We start from the raw sequence: 11965 nt of genomic DNA on the forward strand, positions 1-11965 counted from the left end.
ATTTTAACCCAGGTGTCGTCAACATACCTGAACCAATGACTTGGTGGTGTCCCTGAAAAGGACGTCAAGGCTCTCTTTTCTACCTCTTCCATGTACAGGTTGGCAACAATAGGAGAAACTGGAGACCCCATAGGACACCCATGTTTCTGCCTATAATATTGCTCCCCATATGTGAAGTAGGTTGACTGTACAGCACAGTTTCAAGAGTTGACACAGTTGTTCTGTGGAAAGTGTGGTCCTGCTGCTCAGAGTGGTGTCTGATTTTAATCTTAAACTGACCACCTCTACTGCATCATCAACAGGAATGCACGTAAAGAGTGATGTGACATCAAAAGAGACCATTGTTTCATCAGTCTCCATGATGACATCCCTCATCTTATCCACAAAGTCCAAGGTGTTCTGTATGTGGTGTTCTGAGCTGCCAACAAAAAGGATGAGTACAGACACCAGATATTTGGAAACATTGTAAGTGACAGAGTTAATCATGCTAACAATAGGTCTTAAAGGTACACCTTGTTTGTGGATTTTAGGTAAACCATACAGACTAGGTGTGGCCTCCCCTGGGTACAGTCTGTGCTACAGAATATGGTCAATAGCCTTGTCATGCTCCAAATTTTTCAGGCAATCTATCAACTTTTTCTTGTAACCACTTCCTGCATCTCTTTTCAGAGGTTCATAAGTGGTTAAGTCACTAAGGAGTGTCATAACTTTCTCATGATAGTCTTTCTGGTTCAAAATCACTGTGCACCTTCCTTTGTCTGCTGGTAGAATGATGATGTTTTTGTCCTTGCTAAGAGTGGTGAGTGCATCCCTCTCCTCTCTACTGATGTTGGAAGGTGGTGGTTTGGCATTGCTGAGGCAGGATGAAACTTTGATTCTGAGCTGTTCTGCTTAACCCTCTTTCATTTTGTTGTTGCGGATGGCTGATTCTGTGGCTGTGATCATCTCCACCAGAGGAATTCTACTTGGTGCAACTGCAAAGTTCAGTCCCCTGGCAAGAATCTCTGTCTCTGGCTGGGTAAGCTGTTTGTCAGATAAATTCTTCACCCACTTTTCTGTCTCCCTGGCATGTAATTGACTATTGGAGTGTTGTCTTACACTGAATGTGTTGCTATTAGGCCCGAGCAGCGAAGCGCTGCGAAGGCCTATTGTAATTGCTCTGTTCAGGCCCGAGATACAATGGCACCTAATGCATGGCACTTAATATGGTGAACAGACATTGGCCGGGTGTTTTGCCGTGTGCTCTCTTTGTGTATACTTCTTATATTTTGGAGTCTTACTTTATCTTTTCTTTCTTTCTATCCTATTAAAAAAAATACACTAGATAATCACTAGAATAAATATTTCATAATAATGGTGTGGAGAGGATGACTGTAAGGGGAGAAGGGAGGCCATCCAAAAAAAAAAAAAAAAAAAAAAAAAGTAAAATTCTTCACCCACTTTTCTGTCTCCCAGGCATGTAATTGACTACTGGAGTGTTGTCCTACACTGAATGTGCTGTTATTGGAATAGTGATGGTGCTGATGAGTTATTAGTAAGTTAAACTTGTTTTGTTGTCGAGTCTTGGACTTGACATGAAGTGCTAAGCGTGCCTGATCTGTACAGTCCAACACTTGCTGAAGTGTGGTCTGATCTAGACACATTGTTAGTTTCTGTTTAATGTGATCTTCTTTGGCCTTCAAGGCATCAATAGTAAAATTGGTCTGTCTCACCTGTTCATTCAGCAGCTGGGTCTGTGCCTTCTGAAGGATCTTGCTTGCCCCGTGCCCGCTGACCGATGATTTTAGTTACGGGCTCTTGGGAATGATGCCACTTTGTCGACGTCTGAGGTTGAATCGCAAGTGGTTCCTGTAGTCTTGAAAGTTCCTGCAGCAGAGGAGAAACCCAAACAGGACTCCAGTCAGCCATTGGGTGAAAAGGAGGAACCCAGACCCAGACCAGTGGTCATTCCGTATGTTGAGGGAGTATCAGAGAAACTGAGACGTTTATTTTCTAAACATAATGTCCCAGTGGCTTTTAAACCCCAAAATACATTACGGCAAAGACTGGTTCATCCCAAAGATCCAGTCCCCCGGCACAAACAGAGTAATATTGTGTATGCTGTTCAGTGTCAGGAGGGCTGTGATCAGTCTTACATCCGGGAAACTAAACAGCCACTGGCCACAATGATGGCCCAGCACAGAAGATCAACATCATCAGGCCAGGATTCTGCGGTCTACATTCATCTCCAGGCCAGTGGTCACTCTTTCAGGGATGAAGATGTTCACATCCTGGACAGAGAGGAACAATGGTTTGAGAGAGGAGTAAAGGAGGCCATCTTTGTGAAAAGAAATTGTCCATCATTAAACAGGGGTGGAGGCCTCCGTGTTCAACTGTCCCCCTCTTACACTGCTGTTATTGCTAGTATCACTCAAGCCCCTGTGAATAGTAAACAGCCATCAGTGTGCTAATGATCCATTGTTAGGCTGATGGTCCTTCTTGACCATATGAGCAGCTGGTTTTGGTTGTCAGCAGCAAACTGGTTGATCCACTCTGAGAAGGTGCTATTTAAGAGACTGAGCTGAATACAGCACCTCAGACTGAGGAAGTCTCTCGGATGAGAGACAAAACATTTCTATATTCTTTTGCTTTGTTTTGTTTTTTTGTTTTTTTGAATGGCCGGAGGACCAGATTGAACTTTTTTGGATTTTTCTACCTGGATTATTGAGCGTGTATCAGGATGTTGTTGTTTGTTTCTCTCTCAAAATAATACACATTTCAATTTTTCCCATATGCTGTGTTAAATGGTCATTATTCACATAAAGAACTATTCTTCTGTGTTTCGGTCATTGCGTTGCCCATTAGTCCAAACAAAACTAATAAATAACGGGGCATACGTTACATCTGGAGAGCTAGCCAGGAGCCTGATATTGTGAATATTTAGTTTTGGTTCAAAAGGACTTACCCAAAAATGGAGTTTATTGGAAGAAAAAGGGCTAAATATTTCTAATGCTGTTGTTGTGTCTGGTGTAACAAGCACTGAAAGAGATAAGGAACTAATTGACTGCTTAAAGAAATATGGTTCTATAGCACAGTGTTTCATGGTTGATGATTTGACAAGTTTATTTCACAAAAATCTGATCATTGAGTTTTCATCTACTACTGCAATAAGCGCACTTCGTCCACTTTTACCATATACTTATCAGTCTGATAATGATTCTGACTTAGTTTTCTGCATAAAATCACTTGCTGCAGAATGGGCAGCCACAGCAGGAGCTCAGACCCCAGCAGACTACATTAATGGTCTAAAGCATCTAGCTCACTGCAGTGGAGAAACATTTCAGGGTGTTTTGAAGTATATGATGGGAGAGATAAGCAAACAGCTGGATTTAATGGAACAATGCAGTGGTGAAAAGGAGGAAAATTTAGTGAAAATTGCTGAATTTGCACCGCCCCTTCCTGGCCAGAAGGAGGCGCAGTCTGGGTCATCAGAGAAACCTGCACACCTCTCCACTGATTCCCCAGCTGACCAGCGGGGGTCACTGCCATAATTACAGCAAGTCTTTCTCACACAGAATGACTTCAACCCCCCTGAAATTCAAAGATTAGTAGTGGAACATGTTGTAAGAGCATATGATTTGGCATCGCGTGTTTTACCCACATTCAGACTACGTCCATTCTCTGGGAAGATCCCAAAGCCACCCAATGAAAGTGACCGAGACTTGGAGGTCTCACATTGACCTGCTCCTGGCAGATCCAAGCTTGGCACTGCTGCATGTTACCCGCCACATCATTGAAAGCCTACTATCCCCTGCAGCAGATGTGGTCAAAGGACTTGGTCCTGATACTGTGCCTGCATTGTACTTGAATGTGTTGGATTCAGCATTTGCTGCTGTCCAAGATGGAGAGGAGCTGTTCGCTCAGTTCTTGAATACACTACAGAATCCAGGTAAAAAAAGATCTGAGTACTTGCAGCGTTTACAATTTGAATTAAATACAGTGGTTAAAGGGGGTGGTGTTTCATACAACGACATTGACAAACATATAATTAAGCAGTTCTGCTGAGGTTGCTGGGACAATGCAATTATAACAAAGTTGCAGCTGGAACAGAGAAAAGGCAATTCTTCAACTTTTGCAGAATTTCTACTTCTGCTTCACACTGAAGAGGATCGACAGTTGACAAAGGAGAGCCTCATGAAGAAGCATTTGACCTGAACTAAGCAGCGCGTACATGTTCATTCTCAAAGTGTAAGCACCTGTGGTCATTCAGACTCTAAAGCTATTAATGAGCTAAAGCAACAAATGGAGAAGTTGCAGCGACAAATGGATGCCCTACTCTCACAGAAATCCCACTTTTCAAACCCAGTACCACCTCATACTCGACAAGCTTGCACAAAAAACAGCCGGTCAACAAGGCCCAAACCCTGCTACTGTTTTAATTGTGCAGAGGATGGACACATGGCAGTGGGATGCAGTAACCCACCTAACCCTGCTCTTGTCCAAAAAAAGAATAAACTACTACACCAGAGACGACAACAATGGGATTTAAACAACTCAAAGCCATCAAACTAGACACAGTCTCTGATGAGGGACAAGCAGAGGCTGCATCCAGACCAGGTCCCATACAAAGATTATATGGACACTCCACTTCATTGCCAAAGGGGCTGATTGGTGCTAAAAGCACAGCTGAAGTTAAAATAAAAAGGGACTCAAGTCAACTGCTTACTGGACATGGGGTTGCAGGTTACCATCATATCACATTCTTTCTACCGAGAATATCTGTCTGATCAAGAAATTCAACCACTGAATATTCTCATTGAAAGAGAGGGTGCAAATGGGCAAGTTGTCCCCTATCTGGGCTATGTGGAGCTGAACATTTCTTTTCCACCTGCTTTTCTTGGCACATCTGCAGACATTGATACACTAGCTCTGGTGGTGCCTGATATCAGAACAGCACAGCCTTTTGTACTCGTTAGTATGAACACTCTTTACCTCATATACAACAATAATATAGAACATTAATTATTCTGCCAAACCTCTAATGAATATCAAGCTGTATTAAAGATACTTGAGCTAAGACACCAATTGGCAAACAGTGGTCCTCATGGCATTCTGAAATTACATACTGAAAGGTCACAAGTCATTCCAGCTGGGCAAACAGTTGCCCTAGAAGGCCTGGTCACATCACACATTCTTCAGACTGGAAAATAAATTCTGATTGAGCATCCAACCTCTTTTGCACTGCCTGGTGGTTTAATGGTCCAGTCCTGTATTGTCAACTTTCCTCCCCACCAGCCATGTTACCTACCTGTTGTCATCAGCAGTCAGTCTGCCCATGACATGACCATTCCACCAAAAGCAGCTATTGTGGAAGTAAATGCTGTCCAGGTGATACACTGCAATGAACAAGGTGTCTCTGAAACATTGTTTAATTTACCAACTCCTGCATTTGACTTCAACTTTGGTGATTCTTCGCTGTCGCCAGAATGGAAGCATCGTGTGATCACAAAGTTGAATGAAATTCCAGAAGTGTTAGCCAAGCATGACCTTGACTTTGGAAGAACAAATAAAGTCAAACATCAAATCAAGCTTTCTGATGATACACCTTTTAAACAGCGTGCAAGACCAATCCATCCTCAAGACATAGATGCAGGAAGACAACATCTACAAGAACTTTTAGCATCTGGTGTCATCAGAGAGTCTGACTCACCCTACTCCTCACCCATAGTTGTGGTAAGAAAGAAAAATAGGAGTGTGCGGCTCTGCATAGACTATCGTAAGTTGAAGCTGCAGACTATTAAAGATGCCTACGCTCTACCAAAACTGGAGGACACTTTTGCAGCTCTTTTTGATTCCAAGTGGTTTTCTGTTCTCGACTTAAAATCCGGATATTATCAAATCGAGATGGAAGAGACAGACAAATGTAAAATGGCTTTTGTGTGCCCATTAGGATTCTGAGAATTTAACAGAATGCCACAGGGAGTCACGTTTCAGCGCCTAATGGAAAAATGTATGGCTGAGATGTATCTAAAAGAGCTTCTGGTTTTCATTGACAACCTAATAGTCTTTGCTCCAACTTTAGAAGAACATGAGAAGAGATTAATGAAAGTTTTGCATCGCCTGAAAGACTATGGTCTAAAACTGTCTGTGGAGAAGTCTGTGTTTTTCCAGAAGACAGTCAAGTATTTGGGCCATGTTGTTTCCAAGGATGGTGTTCAAACAGATCCCGACAAAATCGAGGCTTTAAAATCCTGGCCAGTTCCAACCAACCTAAAAGAACTGTGTTCATTCCTTGGATTGGCAGATTATTATCACAGGTTCATCCAAGGGTATTATGGCCTTGTTAAGTCTTTGCATGACCTGACATCTGGCTACCCACCCACACAAAAGAAACTAAAATTGACCATAAACAGGGACCATTATTTGAATCTCAAAGAGCCATTTGCCAGTCGCTGGAACAAAACCTGCCAGGTTGCGTTCAACACTCTCAAAGTCAAACTTACCTCGGCTCCAGTCCTTGCCTTTACCGACCCCAAAAAGCCATACCTTCTTCATACAGATGCAAGTTCCACTGGTTTGGGTGCCATTTTATACCAAGAACAGAAAGGCCAAAAATGAGTAATTGCATATGCCAGCCGTGGACTATCAAGATATGAGTTCAAGTATCCAGCCCACAAGCTAGAATTTCTCGCTCTAAAGTGGGCAGTCACAGCGAAGTTTTATGATTACCTTTATGGCACTGACTTCACTGTGATTACTGACAGCAATCATTTAGCATACATACTCAGCCAAGTTGGATGCAACCAGCTATCGGTGGTTTTCAGCTTTATCCACCTTTTCATTTAAAATCTTGTATCTATCAGGCAAGCAGAACCATGACGCTGATGTGCTCTCTCGTAGACCTCATGGAGAACTCATCAATGACCTGATGTCCCAAAAGGAAAGGGAGAGGATTATAAAATTTGCTCAATACCATCTGAATGATCCTACTGTTGTGACCCTTGATCAGCACACAGTACAGGTAATTTGTGATCGCCAACTGATTTACAGCTCTATTGATGGAACCATCCCCACTGCACTAGTCCAGGCACTCACAGCACAAACTAGCTCCTTGCCGGACAGTTTTGTGGATGACACCCAATTTGCTTCTCCGGTAATCACTAGCCTGACTACAGAAGAGCTGAAAAGAAAACAGAGTGAATATCAGACCTTGAGGCATGTAATAGCCTTTTTGGAGACTGGCGACTCTCCAACTCCAGGCCTTAGGGAAGAACTGCCGAATTACCTCTTTTCCTATGAGAGCAACACCGCCTGGAGCTCCAAGACGGCTTACTCATGAGAAGGAGGATGGTTGGAGACCAGCCAAAGTTCCAACTTGTTTTACTTCAAGAGTTTTACGCCAAGGTCCTAAACAATCTACATGACCAGATGGGACACTTAGGCATTGAGCGCACATTGGACTTAGCCAGATGGCGATTTTATTGGCCAAGAATGGCGATTGATGTGCAAAATAAAATTAAAACCTGTGAAAGATGCATTAAGTGACAAGAACCAGATTTAGGGATTCAAACCAAATCACAGACAACAGGAAGGTTTAAAATATTTATTGATAAACTGCTTCTGGTGGAGGTCTGAGTCCTTGGGCCAGCACGATCTGGAGAGACGGGAAGGTTAGTGGATTGGAGTTCAATGGCTTTGGTTTGACAGTTCAGTTTATAAACACCAACCTTTATAAACAGATGAGGAATAATTTCCTTAGAAGAGTTGGTTTCTATGATGTCACAGTTTGAGAAGGTGAGCTGGTTTTGAGGTAGGACTGAGCATGAAACAGTTAGGAGGGAGATCCAGAAGACAGGTCCAGGGAGACAGGTGAGGGTCATGCACAGGTGATCAGAAATCCGAAACCAAACTTGAATCGTGTTCCGGTAGACGTGGTCGTTGTAGAGAAGGCAGAGGTCGTTACCATGAGCAGAGTAGATAATCCAAAGCAAGCGGGGACGAGCAAGATGGGTAATCCGTAAAACAGGCACGAAGTCAGGACCAGGAAGACAAACGAAACTGTGGCATGGACCTTGGACATTTACTCACTGAGGCTTTCAATAATCTGGCACTGAGGACTGTGAACAGGGAGCTTACATAGGAGACTGAGCAGGTGTCATGCATGAGCCTGATTGCAGGCAGAGCGTGAGTGAGTGGTGAGAAGTGACAGGAGCAGAGCATGACTAAGCAAAAAAAATGAAAGAGTAAACAGAAACATGAAATTAAGAGGAAAGCTTTACCTGAGAGAGCAGCACCACTCATTAACATCCGCACTTCCCGGCCATTAGAGCTTGTCTGCATGGATTTCCTTTCAATAAATTTTCTACCCAATGTAGTATGACATATTCTGAGATATATTCATACATTAAACGGGTTCTTCATTTTTCTGGACTGTGTAACATGCGTGCGTTGAATGTAATAAAAATGTAACGTGAGACGTTATTTATCTTTGACCCATCAAAATGAATGTGGCCATTTATTTACAGAATCAAAGTTTAACATCAAACATTTACATTAATTTGGCAGGATATGAAAATAACGACATAGTCAATCAGCTTTACAACCAGGAAAACCATACGGCCATGATTTTCCGTTGCTTCACCACAGACATTAATGAAAACATCTGGATTAATTTTCTAGCAGAAAGGAGAGTTTAAAGATGGAAAATTGAGATTTATCTTACAGAGAGATGTGTGAGGGAATTTGTCTGTTTTAACCAGAACGTGCACGCTCCTTCGGAAATCAGCTTGTCCCAACAGTACACTTTTGGTGAAGGTCGACTTTTACCTTTTCTGAAGATAGATCAGTTCCGACGTGGAGTCTCACTTCCAACCACTGTTCAGCGTCTCAGTGAGAACAGCTAAATACCTCGAGAGTCGTGCGAGGTTATCCAAACAGAAGTTATAATTCCCAAAATCGTCTCTGGTTCAGCTTGATTGGTTTAACAGCATCCTGAATGCCCGCGTTCTGCATTCAGGAACTCCCAAACTCTCTGCATTCTGGATTCCAAAACTCCTGAACTCTACTGTTGAACTGGGAAGTGCCACATTTAAATGGGCTCTACTTCCGGTTCATTTGAGAGCTTTTGATTGGTCGATGGACCAGAACAGAGGTGTGGTTTGTGATGTAAGGTGTTATGGAAAGTCAAGGATAGAGATTAAGATTGTTTAAGAACAGACAGAAAGATTGTTGGAGAAAACCAGTCTTAGTGGCGTCTCTACTCAGGTATCTTGCTGTAAAAGTTAAACATGACATTTCTTTTCAGTAAACTTCTTAGTTGACCAAAACCTGAACTCTAACACACTTACAAATTTGCTCACTTCAAAGCAGACAATCAAAAATTGAATCATTACTCTCTAACGTACTCTAACTTGATTTCACTTTGAATTGAGGATTAAAAATCATTACTACTGTTTAAGTAAATAAAAATGAGTAGTTCACTTCAACATGTAAACATTGTTTGAACTAACACAATTTGATTATCAAAACATTTGTAAAATAGTAATGATCATAGAGAATTGTCTTTTTCCACTTGATTAATTCAAGAAAGAAAGTCTCAGGATGGGTTAACCTGTATTTCTGGATTCAAATCACTGAAATGACAGTTTCAGTCCATCTGGTCAGTTTTGACATCAGGCCTAGTCCACTACACCAATCAGAGAAACATGAAAGATGTTCTTGTGATAACTGAAGTACGCTGTAACCATTCCTACAACAAACCAAAAGGCCAAGACTGTTGCAAAGAACCTCTGGGACAATTTCCTAGTACACTATGGAATACCAGAAAAACTACATAGTGATCAAGATCCAGACTTTGAGTCTCATATAATCAGAGAACTTTGTAAAATGGTTGGAATTCAGAAAGTGTGAACCACTCCATATCATCCACGTGGAAATCCGGTGGAGAGATTTAATAGGACGTTGTTGGACATGCTGGGAACTCTCACCACCAAAAAGAAAAACCATTGGAGAGACTTCCAATGACGGCTGTGGCTGAGTGGTTACAGCAGTCATCCTCCAATGCGAGAGTTGGGGGTTCGAATCCACCAGCAGTCACATGTCAAAGTGTCCCTGGGCAAGACACTGAACCCCTCATAGCCTCTGATGTGTGTCCCATCAGTGTATGAATGTGATCTAAAGCACTGATTAGTCTCATTAGAATGATTTGTTCAATTAGCTTTGTAGAGATCTACTTTGTAGTAGAGTGCTGTATGAATGGGTCAATGAGGACACAGATTGTAGTGTAAAGCGTTTTGAGTATCTTGAAATAAGATAGAAAGGCGCTACATAAGTACAGTCATTTACCATTTACTTCGTTAAACCTTTAGTTCACGCATATAACTGCACTCGAAATGACGTCACTGGGTTTTCTCCGTACGAGCTAATGTTTGGATGACAACCTCGCCTCCCCATTGACCTAGTGTTTGGACTAGCTGGAGAGTGTAGTCAAAGTCACTCACAATACGTCCAAAACCTCAAATCCAGCTTGGAGAAACGCTAAAAGATTGCTATAGACAATGCTGAGAAAGTAATGGGGAGGAACAAAGCTTGTTTTGATAAACATGTAATTCCATCCAGCTTAAACGTTGGAGACAGAGTACTAGTCTGTAATGTGAAAATGAGGGGGAAACAGAAACTTGCAGATAAATGATAGTCAAATGTCCGTCATTGTGAAAAGAGCTGGAACACTGCCAGTGTACATCATTCGTCCAGAGAAGAAAGACAAACCGCTACGAACTGTACACCGTGACTTATTGTTACATTGTTGATATTTACCTATCTATATCTATCTAAAAAAAGTTAAATCTGGTCCTCTGGACATTCAAAAAAACAAAACAAAGCAAATCAACAAAAAATGTAGAAACGTTTCGTCTCTCATCCGAGAGACTTCCTCAGTCTGAGGTGCTGTTTTCAGCTCAGTCTCTTAAATAGCACCGTCTCAGGGTGGATCAACCAGTTTTGCTGCTGACAACCAAAACCAGCTGATCACATGCTCAAGAAGGACCATCAGCATGGATCATTAGCACACTGATGGCTGTTTACTGTTCACAGAGGGCTGAGTGATACTAGCAATCACAGCATTGTAAGAGGGGGACAGTTGAACCCGGAGGCCTCCACCCCTGTTTAATGATGGACGGTTTCTTTTCACAAAGATGGCCTCCTTTACTCCTCTCTCAAACCATCGTTCCTCTCTGTCCAGGATGTGAACATCTTCATCCCTGAAAGAGTGACCGCTGGCCTGGAGATGAGTGTAGACCGCAGAGTCCTGGCCTGATGATGTTGATCTTCTGTGCTGGGCCATCCTTTTGGCCAGTGGCTGTTTTGTTTCCCCGATGTAAGACTGATCACAGCCCTCCTGACACTGAACAGCATACACAACATTGCTCTGTTTGTGCCGGGGGACTGGATCTTTGGGATGAACCAGTCTTTGCCGTAATGTATTTTGGGGTTTAAAAGCCACTGGGACGTTATGTTTAGAAAATAAACGTCTCAGTTTGTCTGATACTCCCTCAACATATGGAATGACCACTGGTCTGGGTCTGGGTTCCTCCTTTTCACCTGTTGGCTGACTGGAGTCCTGTTTGGGTTTCTTCTCTGCTTTCAGGAAGGCCCAGTTAGGATATCCACATTGCTCTAGAGCCTGTCTTGTGTGGGATTTCTCCTTCTGCCTGGCTCCTGAGCTAGTGGGGACGCTGTCTGCTCTGTGATACAGAGTCCTGATGACTCCTAACTTGTGCTCCAAAGGGTGATGGGAGTCAAACTGCAAATACTGGTCTGTGTGTGTGGGTTTGCGGTACACCTCAGTTTGCAAATGTCCTCTATCAGAGACTGAGACCTCACAGTCCAAGAAAGCCAACTTGCCATTTTTTTCATCTTCTCGTGTGAACTTGATGTATTTATCCACAGAGTTGATGTGGTCAGTAAAATGTTGGACTTCCTGAGATTT

Source organism: Nematolebias whitei, chromosome 3 (genome assembly GCF_014905685.2).
Source record: "Nematolebias whitei isolate Nwh7 chromosome 3, NemWhi1, whole genome shotgun sequence".
NCBI classification, from domain to species: Eukaryota; Metazoa; Chordata; class Actinopteri; order Cyprinodontiformes; family Rivulidae; genus Nematolebias; species Nematolebias whitei.